At 39.8% G+C, this 25553-nt stretch overlaps 1 protein-coding gene across 1 annotated transcript in view; it reads left to right on the top strand.

Annotated features, from left to right (window-relative positions):
* Positions 1-2612, top strand: part of LOC139941469 (arrestin domain-containing protein 3-like) — a 30293-nt gene extending 27681 nt beyond the window's left edge. The window contains exon 10 of the transcript XR_011786603.1: positions 2275-2612. The gene's annotated coding sequence lies outside the window, so the exon portion shown is untranslated. The remainder of the gene's footprint in view (positions 1-2274) is intronic.
* Positions 2613-25553: the final 22941 nt, after the last annotated feature.

Raw genomic sequence — 25553 nt, 5'->3', positions numbered from 1 at the left:
ATTATAAATGAAAAGCATATTGAGTGGCCTGACGTTTCGATCCATCGGAATCATTCTCGAAGGCTAAATGACAACAACACAAATAGTGACATGTTCATGTTTGTTGCTTCGTCATTAACCCTCGACCCTCGAGAAAGACTCTGCCGTACGGTCTAAAAGTCCGGCAACTTACTATTTTTTGGCGCTTACAAGTTAGTTGTGCTTAGTTGTGCACTGATGGACACTTTTACATCATGCATCGATTTTTACTCTAACAATTTATTTAAAGACACTGGAAACTATTGGTAATTGTCAAAGACCAGTGTTCTCACTTGGTGTATCTCAACATATGCATAAAAAAAAAATACCTGTGAAAATTTGAGCTCGATTGGTCGTCGGAGTTGAGAGATAACACAGAGATGTGTGCTTTGATCCTTGATTTCGAGACCTCAAATTCAAAATCTAATTTTGATGTCTCTTAAAGGGAAGGTACACGTTTGGTAATTTCTCAAAACAAATATTAACTTAAAAACTGACTTGGTAGTCGAGCATTGGAGAGCTGTTAAAGGTGTAAAACATTGTGGGAAACGACTTCCTCTGAAATAACGTAGTTTTTGAGAACGCTGAAAGCACAAAAATTCGTAACTTCGCAACTTCGATGACCGATTGAGCCCAAATTTTCACAGGCTTGTTATTGTATGCTTATGATGGGATACACCAAGTGAGAACACGGGTCTTTGACAATTACCAAACGTGTACATGGGCGGATTTCACCAAGGTAGTCATAACCAGGGGCGTCAATCCGTCTTGAAAGGTGGGGGGGGGGGGGCATAACATTTACGGCGTGTTTTAGGTCCCCGGGAATTTTTAAGTCCGTAGATGCTCTCTGGTGCAATCTGTGGAGTCTGAGGGGTGATGTTCCCCCCTCTCAAATTTAATGCCTATTTCAAGCTATGATGCACCTATTTTTGCTATCATGGTTATTGTACCTAAAAAACAACTCAATTATAGCTTCGTAATATCCATATTGTTTCTGCATTCTAATGCTCAGACGGCAGTTCATCCCTGGTGGGTATTAAAGATGGAGCCTGCTATAAAGCGGAACGCGAAGCCTTTTACGGCCTTGGGTCCGGGCCTAAGGGCTCGGGAAAATTTTGCATTCTAGATGCTCTGAGGTGCAATCTAAGGCCAATAAGAGGCATACAGAATGGCACAGAACATTTGTAAAATGTGAGCAGCAGTAGAACCTTTTGAGTTAACAGCATCTTCAAGTGCGGATCTATGACACGAATTTTAGGGGACAAATCTGCCAAAGAGTGAGCACGCGAATGCGAAACCTTTACGCTTAAGGGCCCGGGAAAATTTTGTATTTTTAGATGCTCTGTGGTGCAACCTTTAGGCCATTTAGCGGCCAAATGGCAAACGAAACAGAACAATGGGAATATTGTGTTCCAGTGCTCCACAGTTCCACTCTTTCAGGAGGGAGGTGCAAATCTGTCAACGATGGACCATGCGTGTGGGAAGCCTTTACGTCGTGAGGTGCGAGCCCGATTAAGGGCCCGGGGAAATTTTGCATTTTAGATGCTCTGTGATGCAATCTAGGGCCAATTTTGAGGGGGGACATTTGATATAGTGTCCCCCACCCTTCATAAAATTGTGTCATCCTTTGCCCACAGGATTAATGCCCATATAGGGACACCGGGTTTCGTCTTACACAGGGCAAAACTTGGGCTTCATGATAAAGGTGGTCAAAAAGGTGGGGGACATTTGATATTGTGTCCCCCACCCTCCAAAAGGTGGGGGGGGGGGAACATGTCCCCCTGCCCCCCCCTGATTGACGCCCATGGTCATAACTTAGGACTAGTCCTAGGCAATGCTAAGGGATAGGACCAGTCCTAAGTTAGGATGAGTTACTGGTCCTAACTTAGGACTGGCTTTGTGAAATCCACCCCAGTGCCTTAAATCAAATTCTTGGAAAGTTAATTCTTTCTTGAAAACTACGTTACTTCTGAGGGAGCTGTTTCTCACATTGTGTTATACTGTCAACCTCTCCCCATAACTCATTACCAAGAAAGGTTTTATGCTAATAATTATTTTGAGTAATTACCAACAGTGTTCATTGCCTTTAATTTCAGCACTTACAACGAGTTCTTAGTTTTGTCCCCCACCCACAGGTTACAAACAGGTACAATTATTACATTTCATTCATGTCTATATTTGTTCATTTACTTTCCCGATGACTTTTGACGAGTTGTGCTCATCTTGATTAAACAGAGTATGCTTGAAATGTTTCAGGTCATTAACACACCCCGGTGCAATGCGTGTCATTCCACAAGGGGCTAGAACGCATCTCCACACAAGACCCTTTTACCGCCATTTTTCTCTTGGCTCATACGCCAGTTGGGAGTGGTCTGCCAAGGCGTGACAAACTCTGACAGTATACTGTTCAGCTTCATCAAAGGTCTTAGCATCCGTCACAAGAAGGTAGCAATGATCACCAAAACTTGTCTATGGACTGATGCAGAACATTCATGGATATACGATCAGGAAATGCGTCTGAAGGAGAGCTGAAACAGTGAAGTTTGCCGCCATTTTGAGCGCCGAGTGATAGCGTCTGAACACGGCAGGACGTGTCTAACTCAGCAAGTGGTAAGCTGTTGTAAGCCGTACCCCCGCCTGTCTATAATATACTCTAAGTTAATTGTTTTTAAATGTATTTTATTTTATTCCGAAACGGGGAGGGTAACATTGTAATAATAAATAACAAGTAGTGAAGAAGTCATAAGGAAAGGAGTGTGAAAGGAACATGTTGCCTTGGATCGGTCGAGTTGGTCTTTGAAAAGCGTGTGTAACAGTTTGTTATAAAATGCAAATGGTTTAGAAAGATGTTTTAAAAGTAGAATATAATAATCCAAACACATTTGCGTGGTTTTTCTATTACTTGACGAACTAACACGGTCGGCCATTAATATGGAAGCAAAATATTTTGACTCCAAAAAATGGCCGACCGTGTTTGTCGACAAGTTATAATAGGAAAACCACGCAATGAGTGGTTACTTAGAGTGATACTTGTGTGGATCATTATGTTCTACTTTTAAAAAATATTTCTAATCATATGTATTTTATAAAAAACGCTTACAAACGCTTTTCAAAGACCAACTCGACTGATCCAAGGCAACGTGTTCCTTTAACTAAAATCATACATTGGTAAAGCCTTGTTCACACAGTTTGATTTTTTTAAACGGTAAATAAAAAGACATACTTTGCAACGCAATGAATTATAGCTTCATCAGGAGTGTCCATAAAAAAAAATTACATCTATCTTCCCTACCAAGAATTTAAAAGTCTTTGTATTTATTAATAACATAAACCAACATAATATTCATAAGGTCGTTGTTTAATGGGCAATTTAAAGCAGAAAATGTATTTCTGTTTCAACATCAACATGACAATGCGGGCAAATTCTTTGGATAACTTTCCATATGGCGCCACCACTTTTTCACTCATTTTTACAAAAAGGGATATCATTGAGGTAAACTGGATACTATATCATTTCATATCAAATTAATAAGTGGTGGCGCCATACGGAAACTTTCCCAATTCTTTGGCTTGACTCTAACCCAATAAACCTCCCTATAGTTCAATAAGTAGCTTGTGTGAAGAGCATCTGAATTGGGCCAAAGAATGGCGATGTTATAATTAACACAACGTAAATATAACTCAAACTCAAACTGGGTTTGAAGATACGGTATGTCCTGAGCTTAGTCTTTTGGCCAGAATTAGTTCTATAGCCATTATGCAATCTATTGTACCAGTTAGAGTTAAACACTTCACGTTTCACATTCCTTTGGCTATATAGATGGCACCGTACCTTTTAAGAATGAGAAATACCGATGTTTTGTGGCCAAGCCCTTGTGTTTGATCACAGAGAATGTACAGCATTGTTATCACTCCATTTCAACCAGTAACTTAGCATATGTACAAAGGAAAACGACAAAATTAGTCCGGGATTAAATCGGGTGTACGTATGGCCAACCGATGACGCGGTAAACTTGTAGAGATTGGGCATTAGTCTGGAGTCGAAATGACCTTAATAAATCTGTGATCTTTTATTGAACAGCTCTGTGCACAAAAATCCCTTTTGGGAGGCTGTTGAGCACAGTTCTGATTCCCACTTACTTGTTTTTTCCGCTATCAAGAACTATTGTCCAAGCCGCCCTAAAACTTTTACAATTCGGATGCAGGGATATGCCAGGTAGAGTCGGGTACAATGACTCCGTGTCTCTAGCATGTTTAATTTCAGAGTTATTGAAGAGTTCGGCTCAGATTTATTTTAAAACCATTCAACAAAACAATTTGTCGGCTTTTTGTGTATAGCCCATGCATACAACTTTGGAGTGGTATAGGTCTACTTCCTGGCTGCTGGCCCCGCTTAGAAAAATTTAATATCATTAAATTAGTACAAGAAGAAATACCTTGAAAATGGCTACATCCGATGAGTTATTACCAAAGAAAGTGTCCACTGCCTTTAAATGGGCGTGACACGCGAGCTTGAACCTGTGCTTATTCAGGTTTTGCACGTGACACAACCTGAATGAGACATATATATAGAATTAAATGTAGAATTAACTACGAGTTCGTTTCGGAGCACAGCCGCCTACTTTTAATTTTCGGTATCAAGAAGTCTGGAAGGGATACGTCAGGATGACGCAGGTACAAACTGCGTATCTCTAGCATTTTTAGTATTAGAATGATTCAAGAGTATAGCTGAAAGTTTTTATAAGTCCGGGCTTTTTTTTCAATGAATATTTTGTTTTTCTCCATTAATCACCACATGCCGTGTGTATCATGCATTAAATGTCCTTAATTTGTGGGGTGTGTCGGGTCTACTTTATGGACTTTAGCGTCGTTTTGAAAATCCCCATAGCGCTAATTTTTGTACGAGAGGAAAGCCCTTGAAATTTACCATTCAATTGTGCTAAACTTGTTTAGATTGAGCAATGATTTTGGGTCAAATTGACCCGTTTTACTTTTGATTTTCTATGTGCACACAAATCCCGTAGGGAGGCTTGTTGAGATCTTTTCGGAGCACAGCCGCCTACTTTTAATTTTCGGTATCTGGAAGACGCTCTAAAACTTTGAAATTTTAATGCAGGGATATGTCAGGATGACGCAGGTACAAACTTCGTCTATCTAGCGTTTTTAGTTCCAGAATTATTCAAAAGCATAGCTGAAAGTTTTTATATGTCCGGGCTTTTTTTTCAACGCATATATTTGTTTTCTCCAATAATCACCACATGCCGTGTGTATCATGCATTAAATGTCCTTAATTTTTGGGTTGTGTCGGGTCTACTCCCTGGACTCTAGCGTCGCTTTGAAAATCCCCATAGCAGTAATTTTTGTACGAGAGGAAAGCCCTTGAAATCGTCTATCTTATGGTGCTAAACTTGTCTAGATTGAGCAATGATTTTGGGTCAAATTGACCCGTTTTACGTTTGGTTTTCTCTGTGCACAAAAATCCCATAGGGAGGCTTGTTGAGATCGTTTTGGAGCACAGCCGCCTACTTTTAATTTTCGGTATCAAGAAGTCTGGAAGACGCTCTAAAACTTTGAAATTTTAATGCAGGGATATGTCAGGATGACGCAGGTACAAACTGCGTCTCTCTAGCATTTTTAGTTGTAGAATGATTCAAGAGTATAGCTGGAAGTTTTTGTAAGTCCGGGCTTTTTTTTCAATGAATATTTTGTTTTTCTCCATTAATCACCACATGCCGTGTGTATCATGCATTAAATGTCCTTAATTTTTGGGGTGTGTCGGGTCTACTCCCTGGCCTCTAGCGTCGCTTTGAGAATCCTCATAGCACTAAATTTTGTACGAGAAAAAAGCCCTTGAAATTGTCCATCCAATGGTGCTAAACTTGTTTAGATTGAGCAATGATTTTGGGTCAAATTGACCCGTTGTACTTTTGATTTTCTCTGTGCACAAAAATCCCGTAGGGAAGCTTGTTGAGTTTGTTTCGGAGCACAGCCGCCTACTTTTAATTTTCGGTATCAAGAAGTCTGGAAGCCGCTCTAAAACTTTAAAATCTGATTTTAGGGACATGTCAGGATGACGCAGGTACAAACTGCGTCTCTCTATCGTTTTTAGTTCCAGAATTATTCAAAAGCATAGCTGAAAGTTTTTATATGTCCGGGCTTTTTTTTCAACGCATATATTTGTTTTCTCCAATAATCGCCACATGCCGTTTGTATCATGCATTAAATATCCACAATTTCTGGGGTGTGTCGGGTCTACTCCCTGGCCTCTAGCTTCACTTTGAAAATCCCCATAGCAGTAATTTTTTGTACGAGAGGAAAGCCCTTGAAATTGTCCATCCAATGGTGCTAAACTTGTTTAGATTGATCAATGATTTCGGGTCAATTTGACCCGTTGTACTTTTGATTTTCTCTGTGCACAAAAATCCCTTAGGGAGGCTTGTTGAGTTTGTTTCGGAGCACAGCCGCCTACTTTTAATTTTCGGTATCAAGAAGTCTGGAAGCCGCTCTAAAACTTTAACATCTGAATTTAGGGACATGTCAGGATGACGCAGGTACAAACTGCGTCTCTCTATCGTTTTTAGTTCCAGAATAATTCAAAAGTATAGCTGAAAGTTTTTATAAGTCCGGGCTTTTTTTCAACGCATATATTTGTTTTCTCCAATAATCACCACATGCCGTGTGTATCATGCATTAAATATCCACAACTTATGGTGTGTGTCGGGTCTACTCCCTGGCCTCTAGCTTCACTTTGAAAATCCCCATAGCAGTAATTTTTGTACGAGAGGAAAGCCCTTGAAATTGTCCATCCAATGGTGCCAAACTTGTTTAGATTGAGCAATGATTTTGGGTCGAATTGACCCGTTGTACTTTTGATTTTCTCTGTGCACAAAAATCCCGTAGGGAGGCTTGTTGAAGTTGTTTCGGAGCACAGCCGCCTACTTTTAATTTTCGGTATCAAGAAGTCTAGAAGCCGCTCTAAAACTTTAAAATCTGAATTAAGGGACATGTCAGGATGACGCAGGTACAAACTGCGTCTCTCTATCGTTTTTAGTTCCAGAATTATTCAAAAGCATAGCTGAAAGTTTTTATATGTCCGGGCTTTTTTTTCAACGCATATATTTGTTTTCTCCAATAATCACCACATGCCGTGTGTATCATGCATTAAATATCCACAGTTTCTGGGGTGTGTCGGGTCTACTCCCTGGCCTCTAGCTTCACTTTGAAAATCCCCATAGCAGTAATTTTTGTACGAGAGGAAAGCCCTTGAAATTGTCCATCCAATGGTGCTAAACTTGTTTAGATTGAGCAATGATTTCGGGTCAAATTGACCCGTTGTACTTTTGATTTTCTCTGTGCACAAAAATCCCATAGGGAGGCTTGTTGAGTTTGTTTCGGAGCACAGCCGCCTACTTTTAATTTTCGGTATCAAGAAGTCTGGAAGCCGCTCTAAAACTTTAAAATCTGAATTAAGGGACATGTCAGGATGATGCAGGTACAAACTGCGTCTCTCTATCGTTTTTAGTTCCAGAATTATTCAAAAGCATAGCTGAAAGTTTTTATATGTCCGGGCTTTTTTTCAACGCATATATTTGTTTTCTCCAATAATCACCACATGCCGTGTGTATCATGCATTAAATATCCACAATTTCTGGGGTGTGTCGGGTCTACTCCCTGGCCTATAGCTTCACTTTGAAAATCCCCATAGCAGTAATTTTTGTACGAGAGGAAAGCCCTTGAAATTGTCCATCCAATGGTGCTAAACTTGTTTAGATTGAGCAATGATTTTGGGTCGAATTGACCCATTGTACTTTTGATTTTCTCTGTGCACAAAAATCCCGTAGGGAGGCTTGTTGAAGTTGTTTCGGAGCACAGCCGCCTACTTTTAATTTTCGGTATCAAGAAGTCTAGAAGCCGCTCTAAAACTTTAAAATCTGAATTTAGAGACATGTCAGGATGACGCAGGTACAAACTGCGTCTCTCTATCGTTTTTAGTTTTTTATATGTCCGGGCTTTTTTTCAACGCATATATTTGTTTTCTCCAATAATCACCACATGCCGCGTGTATCATGCATTAAATATCCACAATTTCTGGGGTGTGTCGGGTCTACTCCCTGGCCTATAGCTTCACTTTGAAAATCCCCATAGCAGTAATTTTTGTACGAGAGGAAAGCCCTTGAAATTGTCCATCCAATGGTGCTAAACTTGTTTAGATTGAGCAATGATTTCGGGTCAAATTGACCCGTTGTACTTTTGATTTTCTCTGTGCACAAAATCCCCATAGGGAGGCTTGTTGAGTTTGTTTCGGAGCACAGCCGCCTACTTTTAATTTTCGGTATCAAGAAGTCTGGAAGCCGCTCTAAAACTTTAAAATCTGAATTAAGGGACATGTCAGGATGACGCAGGTACAAACTGCGTCTCTCTATCGTTTTTAGTTCCAGAATTATTCAAAAGCATAGCTGAAAGTTTTTATATGTCCGGGGTTTTTTTTTCAACGCATATATTTGTTTTCTCCAATAATCACCACATGCCGTGTATATCATGCATTAAATGTCCCAAATTTATGAGGTGTGTTGGGTCTACTCCCTGGCCTCTAGCGTCGCTTTGAGAATCCCCATAGCACTAATTTTGTACGAAAGGAAAGCCCTTGAAATTGTTCATCCAATGGTGCTAAACTTGTTTGGATTGAGCAATGATTTTGGGTCAAATTGACCCGTTGTACCTTTGATTTTCTCTGTGCACAAAAATCCCATAGGGAGGCTTGTTGAGTTCGTTTCGGAGCTCAGCCGCCTACTTTTAATTTTCGGTATCAAGAAGTCTGGAAGCCGCTCTAAAACTTTGAAATTTGAATTAAGGGACATGCCAGGATGACGCAGGTGCAAACTGCGTCTCTCTATCGTTTTTAGTTCCAGAATTATTCAAAAGCATAGCTGAAAGTTTTTATAAGTCCGGGCTTTTTTTTTAACGCATATATTTGTTTTCTCCAATAATCACCACATACCGTGTATATCATGCATTAAATGTCCCAAATTTATGGGGTGTGTTGGGTCTACTCCCTGGCCTCTAGCGTCGCTTTGAGAATCCCCATAGCAGTAATTTTTGTACAAGAGGAAAGCCCTTGAAATTGTCCATCCAATGGTGCTAAATTTGTTTGGATTGAGCAATGATTTCGGGTCAAATTGACCCGTTGTACTTTTGATTTTCTCTGTGCACAAAAATCCCGTAGGGAGACTTGTTGAGTTCGTTTCGGAGCACAGCCGCCTACTTTTAATTTTCGGTATCAAGAAGTCTGGAAGCCGCTCTAAAACTTTGAAATTTGAATTACGGGACATGCCAGGATGACGCAGGTACAAACTGCGTCTCTCTAGCGTTTTTAGTTCCAGAATGATTCAAAAGCATAGCTGTAATTTCTTTCAAGTCCGGGCTTTTTTAACGCATATATTTGTTTTCTCCAATAATCACCACATGCCGTGTTTATCATGCATTAAATGTCCCAAATTTATGGGGTGTGTTGGGTCTACTCCCCACCGTAAGAGGTTGTATTTTTGTTGACTTTGCCAGTTCACACGAGGGGGGTGCCCTTGCCATCGCTTTCAGTCCCCCCCCCCCCTCCATTGTTGTCCCATAAAAGAGTCTCTTCAACTCAATTATGGAGTTTGTTGTCATTGCGTTGTTTACTCTAAGGGTTCGCTACTGACAGAACTCCATTACTCTCTATCGGGAAACTATATCAGTGGTGCCATAGCGATGTACACTATAGTACATATTGCAATATGGCCTGAACCCTGAAGCTACACAACATGGCGGCCTGAGTACAACTTAAATCTTAGAGATACTTTTTACTCCAATCGCTCAGACTTTTACGTGCCTGCAATTTGAGATTAGGACCGTTATACGTTCGACCTGCATGGCATGTCACTACTACTGTACAGTAACTTGACCCTCAGTTATATATAAGAAGTTAAGAACAGGATTAAGCCACCGAGCTGAGCTCAACGGATTAGGCTCCTACCGGGCGTCCAGCAAACGGCCTTAGCTTTCAAAGAACTGCGAAGGACTTTCTCCGGGCGTGTACAACCTCTTCATGAAATAACTCTCAAAACGAGGACTTTTCATCTACTGCCAAGTTTTTGCAGTTGTGCTCAATTTGTTTTTCGGCCGCAGTGCTCTGTGATTTCTTCTATGCTGCAAAATTATTCGCTGTCTGTCTGTTTAGCCCGGACGTGCGGGCGGAACGCTATACGGCGGCGTTGGGGTCTTTTTAACAGAATTAATGTTAGCATAAAAAACTTAATTTGGTAACGAGCAATGGAGAGCTGTTGATAGTATAAAATATTGTGAGAAACGGCTCCCTCTGAAGTAACGTAGTTTTTGAGAAACTGGTAGTTTTTCACTCAAGCATTAAAAGACTTCAGGCCTGAAGCCTTTTTATGATACGCATCTGAAAGCACACACATTGTGGAACATTATCTTGCATTATTCTTTTGCAACTTCGATGATCAATAGTGAGCCAAAATTCTCACAGGTTTGTTACGTTATGCATGTGAGATACACCAAGTGAGACTGTTCTTTGACAATAACCAAAATGTGTCAAGCGCCTTTAAATGTGTCAAGAGAACAATTGATTTTACCTGGTAAGTCTGCTGCCAGCAAGCGTCCAAAAAGTCCCCCATTGCTCGAACCATAAAAGTGAGTGATTAGAAAGCTTTTAAAAAAATGATTGTGCTCGCAGTTGTACTTTAAGGTGTGCGTTAAAGAGTGTGGGAATGTTTGAGTCTAATACAAAATTGTGAAAACTGACATTGCCGCCAAAGGAAATGACATCATAATATGCCTAGTTAATATTTATCAACCCCAACTGCAGGTAAGCGGGAAGTTTGAAATTACTTGCTCTGCGAAGTTAGACAAGTGTTGTCTGCCCCCTTACGTTACGCAATTTCACTGAAAATTCATTTTACAAACACTGATTTTGACTTGAATCAAATTGTGTTTACAATAAATTGCCTTTCTTGTATACAATTTTGCTTATTTTCTTAATCAATTACATCGATGTTTTTCTCCGCTGTCCCAACATTTGGGTTCTTTTCATCAGCTTTGGGCTAAATAGTGTCCATGTTCTTAAGAGCAATTTTGGAAATCTCTCTCTTTACAGAAGCTTTTTCCCTATTATTATCTTTATTATGTGATTATAAATATTCATGATTTTATTGTTTTGGTTTTACCCTTACACAGATGTGTGCCTATACGAATACTAACTGTATATTCAATAACAAAAATCACATGCGTATAACTTGGGTGGGATTTGAACCCACGCCCTGCTAAAACTTGGGATTCGAACTGCATCTAGCTACTGGGCAATCTCGGTGTCTAGATTGTAAGATCTGCTCTAGAATGGACAAGGTCATGGGTTAGAATCCCGCCAGAGTAATATATACCAGTGAATTTCTTTGCTCACATAACATGGTAGTGTGTGCGATTATACTGTGTATATTAGTGTAAGGTACAAACACATATTCTTTATCCCCATGCAAAATCTATTTATTCCCATGATTGCTGTACACAATCTCACTGATTGCAAGATGCAATTGTTGACAGATTTGGGGTTAGTAAAGTCACCCTGTTGACCTTTCCGGAAGTTTCCCAGGGTTTGCTATTTTTCAAATATGAAAAGGTCAGCCAAATCAACCCGGGAATCTTCCGGAAATTTGTCCACAGTGTTTACATGCGCACCCAGTTCATCCTGGCGATTAGAATTAACTTCTGTGAACAATATTTGACACTGATAACAATATAATATTGAAAGAAAAACAAAATGAATTTGAGCCAAACAGAATAAATCACTCCTTTATTTTTCTAATATTTCGTGTTTGAGAGGTGTTTTTGATTAGGTCAATGTGCACTGAACTCATATAGAGTCGCGCAGCGTTTTGATGAGGATTTGTAACTGTATATAGTCAATAACTCTGTTGAATTATAGTAGTTTAGAAAACTTGTACATTTAGTTATACTTGTATGTTTTGTGCAATTATTATTATTATTGGTACATGGTAATGGTATCGTAAAAACTGAATGAAGTGTTTGTTTCTGGGTATGAACAATTGTATTTATTGTTGTTTATTATTGTCGTATTTATATTTATTACTGTATAGTTGTTATTAATATCAACACGTTGCACAGACAACTAGTTATTGTTAATTGTTTTTCAAACTGTACATCATCACAACATGTATACATACAATGTTTTTTTTAATAAATAAGATGCAAATAATTGCAACCTATGAAGCACTGGGAAATATTTATTTTGTGTTAAGGTGTTAAGACATTTCAATTGTTGATCAACAAACCGCGCTGGTTGGCATGGACCGCCGAATGTTGCAAAACATTAAAACGTGAATTTTTGTTTGCAGATTTTCCATTCAATAAAATAGCTCCCATGATAAGTTGCTTTGTTTCCAACAAATTCAACACTATTTGTGTATGTGTGACATTGTTACAAACTATGGCCATCTGTCTTTGTTTTGCATTTATGGCTTTCCATACTTTTCCAAGCTCGGTTTGCAAGAACTCTGGTAGAATCTTGCTTAGTTGCGATATAATCTTGCTTTAGTAGCATGACAGTTATATAGGATTTGAGGCATTTCATGGTGAGGTATCAATATATATTTGGTTTGCGGTACTTGCTCTTTATTCTACTACAGCGGAGTAGATTTATCGGATGTTCGGGGGACTTCTCAGTTCTGAAAAGAACTGTCCTGCTTTTAAACTACTACCTTGTGGGCGGAAGGTATAGAAAATTGGCTACTACTTGGCTTATATAGGATCGTAGTTAAAGGAACACGTTGCCTTGGATCGGACGAGTTGGTCAAAACAAAAGCGTTTGTAACCGTTTTCTATAAAATGCATATGGTTGGAAAGATGTTTTAAAAGTAGAATACAATGATCCACACAAGTTTGCCTCGAAATTGCGTGGTTTTCCTTCTACTGTGCGAACTAACATGGTCGGCCATTTATGGGAGTCAAAATTTTGACCCCCATAAATGGCCGACGTGTTAGTCGACAAGGTAAAGGGAAAACCACGCAATTTCGAGGCATGTTTGTGTGGATCATTGTATTCTACTTTTACTACATCTTTCTACCCATATGCATTTTATAAAAAACGGTTACAAACGCTTTTCAAAGACCAACTCGACCGATCCAAGGCAACGTGTTCCTTTAACTGCATGACAGTTATTTTCAGAACTGAAACTAAGTATGTAGGGACCGGAACAATCCATTGTAGTTAAACAATATTAAACTACAAGTTCTCAAACAATTAAAACAAATTCTCAAACGAACAATTTACTCAGGAGGCGAACGAAATTACTCGGTGTTGCCGCAAATCAAATATCTATGGATTTTCTAAAGATTGTTCACTTTGGGGCTTATTGACTAGAGTGGGACTTGAATCTGCGACTACTGGTAACGTGGCCGACGCTTTACCAACCGAGCTACATAGGCATATAGCCCCGATGTTGGCGGTCTTTCTATGTGGTTTATTAATATCTAAAGTATACAGTTTCTAAAAAATGATTTGTTTGTGTGTAATATAACATTTTTTTGTAACTTGGTAAGCCCACGATCTGCAATTCCACACTCGAGATGTTTCTGTCAACTGCACTTACACGCACCGCGCGATGTGGATGCAAAAAGTGGGCTCGCTTAAAGTGAGCTCACTTCGCTCCACTAACGGAGCGGGGTGCCCCTGAGCTGTACGATGCTGGACTAAGTGTTAAAAAACCTGGAATAACCCCTTTAATTGCCCCCTCAATTCAATCAATCAATCAATAAAACATTTATTTCCACATTCACATCACATGGAGGCATCATCCTAAAAGCCAAGGCTTGTGTCGGATGAGCCCGTTACAAGATTACAGAACAAAACAGGAATACAGCACTAAATAGACGAATAAATAAATACATACAACTACGGTAGATAACTACACAAAGGTTCAACCATGGTTAAACAATTAAAATATAACTATGAAGCAGAACATGTATGTGAAGTAAACAAAGGGACAGCAATTAAACAAAAAATACAAATTAGAAAACATAGACGAGTAAGTAGGTAGGAAGTAAGTAACGGCTAAGCCAACTACCAGTATGAAAAAGCAAATCGATCAATTATGTTGGGAATTTAGTAAAAACGTTTTTAGTCGGTATTTAAACGAGCTAATTGAGGGGCAATTAGTAATTGGTGGTAGAAGATTATTCCAGTTTTTTGGTCCAGTGAAAGAAATTGTGTGTTGGGAAAGAGTTGATCTAAATAGGGGAACATGAAATTTAGCTGACGACCTAGTATTGTAATCATGTACGGTGCTGTTAAAAACAAAAAGATTGAGTAATGATTTAGGAAGTTGGTTGTTTACAAACTTATACATAAAAACATCTTGCTGAAATACATTTATATTCATAAGAGACAATAGCTTATGTTTCTTAAACAAGGGAGTGGTGTGCTCGAGAAAGGGGGCCTTGCATACAATGCGAATAGCCTTTTTTGAAGTTTATTTACAAAATTATTTATGAAAAATAATGCTTGAGTATAGCTCACCGCGCGTTGTGATTTTCCAATTTTTCGTCAATAGAGATGAATAGGCTACTCCCTTGGTTAGTTTCTTTTTGCCCAACATTTTTAAGAATGCTTGATTGTTGCGATAAGCCTACTTGGCCCAAATTAAATAGAATTTGCTGGTCTTGCCCCTTGTGTATCCATTCATGGCCTGACATTGATATAAAATAGGCCATATACTGAGGTGTTTTTGGTTCTATTTTTTGCCCAATGTAGATAAAAATGCTATTGCTAGCGTACGTGACGTTTTCAATTTTGCCTAAATTTTGTACAAATTCTTTACTAAGCCCTATCTCTTATGTTCTTTTAAATTGTTGACATAAAAGTGACATTGCTGGTCCCCCGACCCCCCCCCCATTATTTTTTATATATTATTTTTAAAGGGGGGTGTAATATTTTTGTTCTTTCAGAGATACCCATTTGGATTTTTTCGATTGTTGGCCCCACCTAACATAATATTGGGTCATATTTGCTCCAGAAAAGAAGATAGGCTAGGCATAAATTCCTGTCATACGTGGTATCAAAACAGGAACTTCTTGGTGTGTGGGGAATTGCAACTTTCTCTACTGGCCTGGATTGGCAATCTTGACACTAGAGGGCGCACGCTAAGTCTTGACAACGGTAATTAGATAAAAGGGAGATATATAACAGAACAGACATATGAAGCTAAGGCCGTGTCCGAAACGGCGACTTCGGCTACAGCTACGGCTAGATCGGCTAGATTCTTCAACACTGGTAGACGCGCTGATCTAGACGTAGCTGTAGCCGAAGTCGTCGTTTCGGACACGGCCTAATTTGCATATCTCCATTGAGAAGGGCAAAGCACATTATTTTTAAAGGGAAATACTTTTCTTGCGATAGAGGAGGGGACGATCCCAAATGATACAAATATGGATAAACGGTTAAATTATAGCATTGTGATAAAACATGTCGTTACTTTGAAGACTTTTGGAAACATGTGTGGGATGTACGATGAAGAATTAGTTGTAAGGAAAAACCAACCCTTCGTGAACACCCCCATTAAAGAATGGAGACAAGTTCCCCTTATTTTCTAGATAACTATCGATAAATCTTTGGGCAAAAAGAATTTCCCTTGTTTGACAACCAGCCCACCAGACCCTGTTTTGCTTCTGCTTGAGCAAAATAAAGCAGAATGGGGATGTACCAGTCAGGTCGTACTTGTGAGATGGTATTTTGGCTGGTAACGCAACAAATATAGGTGCTTTTGATTAGCTCGATCCCTGACGGGATCCCAACAAATATAGGTGCGTTCGATTAGCTCGATCCCTGACGGGATCGCAACAAATATAGGTGCGTTCGATTAGCTCGATCCCTGCCGTAATGTGGTGCGCATTCGGGTGAAGAGCCCCTAAGAAGAGCTCCCGAACGATCCCTCGCCATCGATCTCGTGGTGACGTCATGCACCTCGGGCCAGTCCCAAGTGATCCAAGTGATCTCGAAGAAGGGCACTCGGAGCCGACCCGGGCCCAACTTGCTGCTAAGCACAGAAGTTTGCTTAGCATGAAAAATTTGCACTGATACAAATAGGATTTCCCAACTAAAATTTTATTTCATTGTCAAGATAGGCAAACAACAGTAAAAAAAGCAAATGCAACAAATGGAAATTTGGTTGGTAATCCTGTTTTAATCAAGGAAGAAATTTCATGCTAAGCAAATGTTCATGCTTAGCAGCTCTATGCAATTGGGAATTAGGTGAGCCCCTGGAATGACGTCAAGGCTTATTCGATCGTACCTGGGGCAGACCGGGTTCGACCCGGGGAAGCTAATCGTACGCATTCATTGCTTATAAAAATTGGAGAAACTAGTAAGCTGCAAACTGCTTACCAACCGAAAGGACCTGATTATAAATGAAAAGCATATTGAGTGGCCTGACGTTTCGATCCATCGGAATCATTCTCGAAGGCTAAATGACAACAAAACAAATAGTGACACGTTCATGTTTGTTGCTTCGTCATTAACCCTCGACCCTCGAGAAAGACTCTGCCGTTCGGTCTAAAAGTCCGGCAACTTACTATTTTTTTGCGCTTACAAGTTAGTTGTGCTTAGTTGTGCACTGATGGACACTTTTACATCATGCATCGATTTTTACTCTAACAATTTATTTAAAGACACTGGTATTATTGGTAATTGTCAAAGACCAGTGTTCTCACTTGGTGTATCTCAACATATGCATAAAAAAAAATACCTGTGAAAATTTGAGCTCGATTGGTCGTCAGAGTTGAGAGATAACACAGAGATGTGTGCTTTGATCCTTGATTTCGAGACCTCAAATTCAAAATCTAATTTTGATGTCTCTTAAAGGGAAGGTACACGTTTGGTAATTTCTCAAAACAAATATTAACTTAAAAACTGACTTGGTAATCGAGCATTGGAGAGCTGTTAAAGGTGTAAAACATTGTGGGAAACGACTTCCTCTGAAATAACGTAGTTTTTGAGAACGCTGAAAGCACAAAAATTCGTAACTTCGCAACTTCGATGACCGATTGAGCCCAAATTTTCACAGGCTTGTTATTGTATGCTTATGATGGGATACACCAAGTGAGAACACGGGTCTTTGACAATTACCAAACGTGTACATGGGCGGATTTCACCAAGGTAGTCATAACCAGGGGCGTCAATCCGTCTTGAAAGGTGGGGGGGGGGGACCATAACATTTACGGCGTGCTTTAGGGCCCCGGGAATTTTTAAGTCCGTAGATGCTCTCTGGTGCAATCTATGGAGTCTGAGGGGTGATGTTCCCCCCTCTCAGATTTAATGCCTATTTCAAGCTATGATGCACCTATTTTTGCTATCATGGTTATTGTACCTAAAAAACAACTCAATTATAGCTTCGTAATATCCATATTGTTTCTGCATTCTAATGCTCAGACGGCAGTTCATCCCTGGTGGGTATTAAAGATGGAGCCTGCTATAAAGCGGAACGCGAAGCCTTTTACGGCCTTGGGTCCGGGCCTAAGGGCTCGGGAAAATTTTGCATTCTAGATGCTCTGAGGTGCAATCTAAGGCCAATAAGAGGCATACAGAATGGCACAGAACATTTGTAAAATGTGAGCAGCAGTAGAACCTTTTGAGTTAACAGCATCTTCAAGTGCGGATCTATGACACGAATTTTAGGGGACAAATCTGCCAAAGAGTGAGCACGCGAATGCGAAACCTTTACGCTTAAGGGCCCGGGAAAATTTTGTATTTTTAGATGCTCTGTGGTGCAACCTTTAGGCCATTTAGCGGCCAAATGGCAAACGAAACAGAACAATGGGAATATTGTGTTCCAGTGCTCCACAGTTCCACTCTTTCAGGGGGGAGGTGCAAATCTGTCAACGATGGACCATGCGTGTGGGAAGCCTTTACGTCGTGAGGTGCGGGCCCGATTAAGGGCCCGGGGAAATTTTGCATTTTAGATGCTCTGTGATGCAATCTAGGGCCAATTTTGAGGGGGGACATTTGATATAGTGTCCCCCACCCTTCATAAAATTGTGTCATCCTTTGCCCACAGGATTAATGCCCATATAGGGACACCGGGTTTCGTCTTACACAGGGCAAAACTTGGGCTTCATGATAAAGGTGGTCAAAAAGGTGGGGGACATTTGATATTGTGTCCCCCACCCTCCAAAAGGTGGGGGGGGGGGGACATGTCCCCCTGTCCCCCCCCCCCCCCCCCCCGATTGACGCCCATGGTCATAACTTAGGACTAGTCCTACGCAATGCTAAGGGATAGGACCAGTCCTAAGTTAGGATGAGTTACTGGTCCTAACTTAGGACTGGCTTTGTGAAATCCACCCCAGTGCCTTTAATCAAATTCTTGGAAAATTAATTCTTTCTTGAAAACTACGTTACTTCTGAGGGAGCTGTTTCTCACATTGTGTTATACTGTCAACCTCTCCCCATAACTCATTACCAAGAAAGGTTTTATGCTAATAATTATTTTGAGTAATTACCAACAGTGTTCATTGCCTTTAATTTCAGCACTTACAACAAGTTCTTAGTTTTGTCCCCCACCCACAGGTTACAAACAGGTACAATTATTACATTTCATTCATGTCTATATTTGTTCATTTACTTTCCCGATGACTTTTGACGAGTTGTGCTCATCTTGATTAAACAGAGTATGCTTGAAATGTTTCAGGTCATTAACACACCCCGGTGCAATGCGTGTCATTCCACAAGGGGCTAGAACGCATCTCCACACAAGACCCTTTTACCGCCATTTTTCTCTTGGCTCATACGCCAGTTGGGAGTGGTCTGCCAAGGCGTGACAAACTCTGACAGTATACTGTTCAGCTTCATCAAAGGTCTTAGCATCCGTCACAAGAAGGTAGCAATGATCACCAAAACTTGTCTATGGACTGATGCAGAACATTCATGGATATACGATCAGGAAATGCGTCTGAAGGAGAGCTGAAACAGTGAAGTTTGCCGCCATTTTGAGCGCCGAGTGATAGCGTCTGAACACGGCAGGACGTGTCTAACTCAGCAAGTGGTAAGCTGTTGTAAGCCGTACCCCCGCCTGTCTATAATATACTCTAAGTTAATTGTTTTTAAATGTATTTTATTTTATTCCGAAACGGGGAGGGTAACATTGTAATAATAAATAACAAGTAGTGAAGAAGTCATAAGGAAAGGAGTGTGAAAGGAACATGTTGCCTTGGATCGGTCGAGTTGGTCTTTGAAAAGCGTGTGTAACAGTTTGTTATAAAATGCAAATGGTTTAGAAAGATGTTTTAAAAGTAGAATATAATAATCCAAACACATTTGCGTGGTTTTTCTATTACTTGACGAACTAACACGGTCGGCCATTAATATGGAAGCAAAATATTTTGACTCCAAAAAATGGCCGACCGTGTTTGTCGACAAGTTATAATAGGAAAACCACGCAATGAGTGGTTACTTAGAGTGATACTTGTGTGGATCATTATGTTCTACTTTTAAAAAATATTTCTAATCATATGTATTTTATAAAAAACGCTTACAAACGCTTTTCAAAGACCAACTCGACTGATCCAAGGCAACGTGTTCCTTTAACTAAAATCATACATTGGTAAAGCCTTGTTCACACAGTTTGATTTTTTTAAACGGTAAATAAAAAGACATACTTTGCAACGCAATGAATTATAGCTTCATCAGGAGTGTCCATAAAAAAAAATTACATCTATCTTCCCTACCAAGAATTTAAAAGTCTTTGTATTTATTAATAACATAAACCAACATAATATTCATAAGGTCGTTGTTTAATGGGCAATTTAAAGCAGAAAATGTATTTCTGTTTCAACATCAACATGACAATGCGGGCAAATTCTTTGGATAACTTTCCATATGGCGCCACCACTTTTTCACTCATTTTTACAAAAAGGGATATCATTGAGGTAAACTGGATACTATATCATTTCATATCAAATTAATAAGTGGTGGCGCCATACGGAAACTTTCCCAATTCTTTGGCTTGACTCTAACCCAATAAACCTCCCTATAGTTCAATAAGTAGCTTGTGTGAAGAGCATCTGAATTGGGCCAAAGAATGGCGATGTTATAATTAACACAACGTAAATATAACTCAAACTCAAACTGGGTTTGAAGATACGGTATGTCCTGAGCTTAGTCTTTTGGCCAGAATTAGTTCTATAGCCATTATGCAATCTATTGTACCAGTTAGAGTTAAACACTTCACGTTTCACATTCCTTTGGCTATATAGATGGCACCGTACCTTTTAAGAATGAGAAATACCGATGTTTTGTGGCCAAGCCCTTGTGTTTGATCACAGAGAATGTACAGCATTGTTATCACTCCATTTCAACCAGTAACTTAGCATATGTACAAAGGAAAACGACAAAATTAGTCCGGGATTAAATCGGGTGTACGTATGGCCAACCGATGACGCGGTAAACTTGTAGAGATTGGGCATTAGTCTGGAGTCGAAATGACCTTAATAAATCTGTGATCTTTTATTGAACAGCTCTGTGCACAAAAATCCCTTTTGGGAGGCTGTTGAGCACAGTTCTGATTCCCACTTACTTGTTTTTTCCGCTATCAAGAACTATTGTCCAAGCCGCCCTAAAACTTTTACAATTCGGATGCAGGGATATGCCAGGTAGAGTCGGGTACAATGACTCCGTGTCTCTAGCATGTTTAATTTCAGAGTTATTGAAGAGTTCGGCTCAGATTTATTTTAAAACCATTCAACAAAACAATTTGTCGGCTTTTTGTGTATAGCCCATGCATACAACTTTGGAGTGGTATAGGTCTACTTCCTGGCTGCTGGCCCCGCTTAGAAAAATTTAATATCATTAAATTAGTACAAGAAGAAATACCTTGAAAATGGCTACATCCGATGAGTTATTACCAAAGAAAGTGTCCACTGCCTTTAAATGGGCGTGACACGCGAGCTTGAACCTGTGCTTATTCAGGTTTTGCACGTGACACAACCTGAATGAGACATATATATAGAATTAAATGTAGAATTAACTACGAGTTCGTTTCGGAGCACAGCCGCCTACTTTTAATTTTCGGTATCAAGAAGTCTGGAAGGGATACGTCAGGATGACGCAGGTACAAACTGCGTATCTCTAGCATTTTTAGTATTAGAATGATTCAAGAGTATAGCTGAAAGTTTTTATAAGTCCGGGCTTTTTTTTCAATGAATATTTTGTTTTTCTCCATTAATCACCACATGCCGTGTGTATCATGCATTAAATGTCCTTAATTTGTGGGGTGTGTCGGGTCTACTTTATGGACTTTAGCGTCGTTTTGAAAATCCCCATAGCGCTAATTTTTGTACGAGAGGAAAGCCCTTGAAATTTACCATTCAATTGTGCTAAACTTGTTTAGATTGAGCAATGATTTTGGGTCAAATTGACCCGTTTTACTTTTGATTTTCTATGTGCACACAAATCCCGTAGGGAGGCTTGTTGAGATCTTTTCGGAGCACAGCCGCCTACTTTTAATTTTCGGTATCTGGAAGACGCTCTAAAACTTTGAAATTTTAATGCAGGGATATGTCAGGATGACGCAGGTACAAACTTCGTCTATCTAGCGTTTTTAGTTCCAGAATTATTCAAAAGCATAGCTGAAAGTTTTTATATGTCCGGGCTTTTTTTTCAACGCATATATTTGTTTTCTCCAATAATCACCACATGCCGTGTGTATCATGCATTAAATGTCCTTAATTTTTGGGTTGTGTCGGGTCTACTCCCTGGACTCTAGCGTCGCTTTGAAAATCCCCATAGCAGTAATTTTTGTACGAGAGGAAAGCCCTTGAAATCGTCTATCTTATGGTGCTAAACTTGTCTAGATTGAGCAATGATTTTGGGTCAAATTGACCCGTTTTACGTTTGATTTTCTCTGTGCACAAAAATCCCATAGGGAGGCTTGTTGAGATCGTTTTAGAGCACAGCCGCCTACTTGTAATTTTCGGTATCAAGAAGTCTGGAAGACGCTCTAAAACTTTGAAATTTTAATGCAGGGATATGTCAGGATGACGCAGGTACAAACTGCGTCTCTCTAGCATTTTTAGTTGTAGAATGATTCAAGAGTATAGCTGGAAGTTTTTGTAAGTCCGGGCTTTTTTTTCAATGAATATTTTGTTTTTCTCCATTAATCACCACATGCCGTGTGTATCATGCATTAAATGTCCTTAATTTTTGGGGTGTGTCGGGTCTACTCCCTGGCCTCTAGCGTCGCTTTGAGAATCCTCATAGCACTAAATTTTGTACGAGAAAAAAGCCCTTGAAATTGTCCATCCAATGGTGCTAAACTTGTTTAGATTGAGCAATGATTTTGGGTCAAATTGACCCGTTGTACTTTTGATTTTCTCTGTGCACAAAAATCCCGTAGGGAAGCTTGTTGAGTTTGTTTCGGAGCACAGCCGCCTACTTTTAATTTTCGGTATCAAGAAGTCTGGAAGCCGCTCTAAAACTTTAAAATCTGATTTTAGGGACATGTCAGGATGACGCAGGTACAAACTGCGTCTCTCTATCGTTTTTAGTTCCAGAATTATTCAAAAGCATAGCTGAAAGTTTTTATATGTCCGGGCTTTTTTTTCAACGCATATATTTGTTTTCTCCAATAATCGCCACATGCCGTTTGTATCATGCATTAAATATCCACAATTTCTGGGGTGTGTCGGGTCTACTCCCTGGCCTCTAGCTTCACTTTGAAAATCCCCATAGCAGTAATTTTTTGTACGAGAGGAAAGCCCTTGAAATTGTCCATCCAATGGTGCTAAACTTGTTTAGATTGATCAATGATTTCGGGTCAATTTGACCCGTTGTACTTTTGATTTTCTCTGTGCACAAAAATCCCTTAGGGAGGCTTGTTGAGTTTGTTTCGGAGCACAGCCGCCTACTTTTAATTTTCGGTATCAAGAAGTCTGGAAGCCGCTCTAAAACTTTAACATCTGAATTTAGGGACATGTCAGGATGACGCAGGTACAAACTGCGTCTCTCTATCGTTTTTAGTTCCAGAATAATTCAAAAGTATAGCTGAAAGTTTTTATAAGTCCGGGCTTTTTTTCAACGCATATATTTGTTTTCTCCAATAATCACCACATGCCGTGTGTATCATGCATTAAATATCCACAACTTATGGTGTGTGTCGGGTCTACTCCCTGGCCTCTAGCTTCACTTTGAAAATCCCCATAGCAGTAATTTTTGTACGAGAGGAAAGCCCTTGAAATTGTCCATCCAGTGGTGCTAAACTTGTTTAGATTGAGCAATGATTTTGGGTCAAATTGACCCGTTGTACTTTTGATTTTCTCTGTGCACAAAAATGTTTCGGAGCACAGCCGCCTACTTTTATTTTTCGGTATCAAGAAGTCTGGAAGCCGCTCTAAAACTTTGAAATCTGAATTGGGGGACATGCCAGAATGACGCAGGCAAAAAACTGCGTCTCTCTATCGTTTTTAGTTCCAGAATAATTCAAAAGTATAGCTGAAAGTTTTTATAAGTCCGGGCTTTTTTTCAACGCATATATTTGTTTTCTCCAATAATCACCACATGCCGTGTGTGTCATGCATTAAATATCCACAATTTATGGTGTGTGTCGGGTCTACTCCCTAGCCTCTAGCTTCACTTTGAAAATCCCCATAGCAGTATTTTTTGTACGAGAGGAAAGCCCTTGAAATTGTCCATCCAATGGTGCTAAACTTGTTTAGATTGAGCAATGATTTGGGGTCAAATTGACCCGTTGTACTTTTGATTTTCTCTGTGCACAAAAATGTTTCGGAGCACAGCCGCCTACTTTTAATTTTCGGTATCAAGAAGTCTGGAAGCCGCTCTAAAACTTTGAAATCTGAATTGGGGGACATGCCAGAATGACGCAGGTACAAACTGCGTCTCTCTATCGTTTTTAGTTCCAGAATAATTCAAAAGTATAGCTGAAAGTTTTTATAAGTCCGGGCTTTTTTTCAACGCATATATTTGTTTTCTCCAATAATCACCACATGCCGTGTGTATCATGCATTAAATATCCACAATTTATGGTGTGTGTCGGGTCTACTCCCTGGCCTCTAGCTTCACTTTGAAAATCCCCATAGCAGTAATTTTTGTACGAGAGGAAAGCCCTTGAAATTGTCCATCCAGTGGTGCTAAACTTGTTTAGATTGAGCAATGATTTTGGGTCAAATTGACCCGTTGTACTTTTGATTTTCTCTGTGCACAAAAATGTTTCGGAGCACAGCCGCCTACTTTTAATTTTCGGTATCAAGAAGTCTGGAAGCCGCTCTAAAACTTTGAAATCTGAATTGGGGGACATGCCAGAATGACGCAGGTACAAACTGCGTCTCTCTATCGTTTTTAGTTCCAGAATAATTCAAAAGTATAGCTGAAAGTTTTTATAAGTCCGGGCTTTTTTTCAACGCATATATTTGTTTTCTCCAATAATCACCACATGCCGTGTGTATCATGCATTAAATATCCACAATTTATGGTGTGTGTCGGGTCTACTCCCTGGCCTCTAGCTTCACTTTGAAAATCCCCATAGCAGTAATTTTTGTACGAGAGGAAAGCCCTTGAAATTGTCCATCCAGTGGTGCTAAACTTGTTTAGATTGAGCAATGATTTTGGGTCAAATTGACCCGTTGTACTTTTGATTTTCTCTGTGCACAAAAATGTTTCGGAGCACAGCCGCCTACTTTTAATTTTCGGTATCAAGAAGTCTGGAAGCCGCTCTAAAACTTTGAAATCTGAATTGGGGGACATGCCAGAATGACGCAGGTACAAACTGCGTCTCTCTATCGTTTTTAGTTCCAGAATAATTCAAAAGTATAGCTGAAAGTTTTTATAAGTCCGGGCTTTTTTTCAACGCATATATTTGTTTTCTCCAATAATCACCACATGCCGTGTGTATCATGCATTAAATATCCACAATTTATGGTGTGTGTCGGGTCTACTCCCTGGCCTCTAGCTTCACTTAGAAAATCCCCATAGCAGTAATTTTTGTACGAGAGGAAAGCCCTTGAAATTGTCCATCCAATGGTGCTAAACTTGTTTAGATTGAGCAATGATTTTGGGTCAAATTGACCCGTTGTACTTTTGATTTTCTCTGTGCACAAAAATGTTTCGGAGCACAGCCGCCTACTTTTAATTTTCGGTATCAAGAAGTCTGGAAGCCGCTCTAAAACTTTGAAATCTGAATTGGGGGACATGTCAGGATGACGCAGGTACAAACTGCGTCTCTCTATCGTTTTTAGTTCCAGAATGATTCAAAAGCATAGCTGAAAGTTTTTATATGTCCGGGCTTTTTTTTCAACGCATATATTTGTTTTCTCCAATAATCACCACATGCCGTGTATATCATGCATTAAATGTCCCAAATTTATGAGGTGTGTTGGGTCTACTCCCTGGCCTCTAGCGTCGCTTTGAGAATCCCCGTAGCACTAATTTTGTACGAGAGGAAAGCCCTTGAAATTGTTCATCCAATGGT

Source organism: Asterias amurensis, chromosome 9 (assembly GCF_032118995.1).
Source record: "Asterias amurensis chromosome 9, ASM3211899v1".
NCBI lineage: Eukaryota > Metazoa > Echinodermata > Asteroidea > Forcipulatida > Asteriidae > Asterias > Asterias amurensis.
This window is presented reverse-complemented; position numbering and strand designations above follow the sequence as displayed.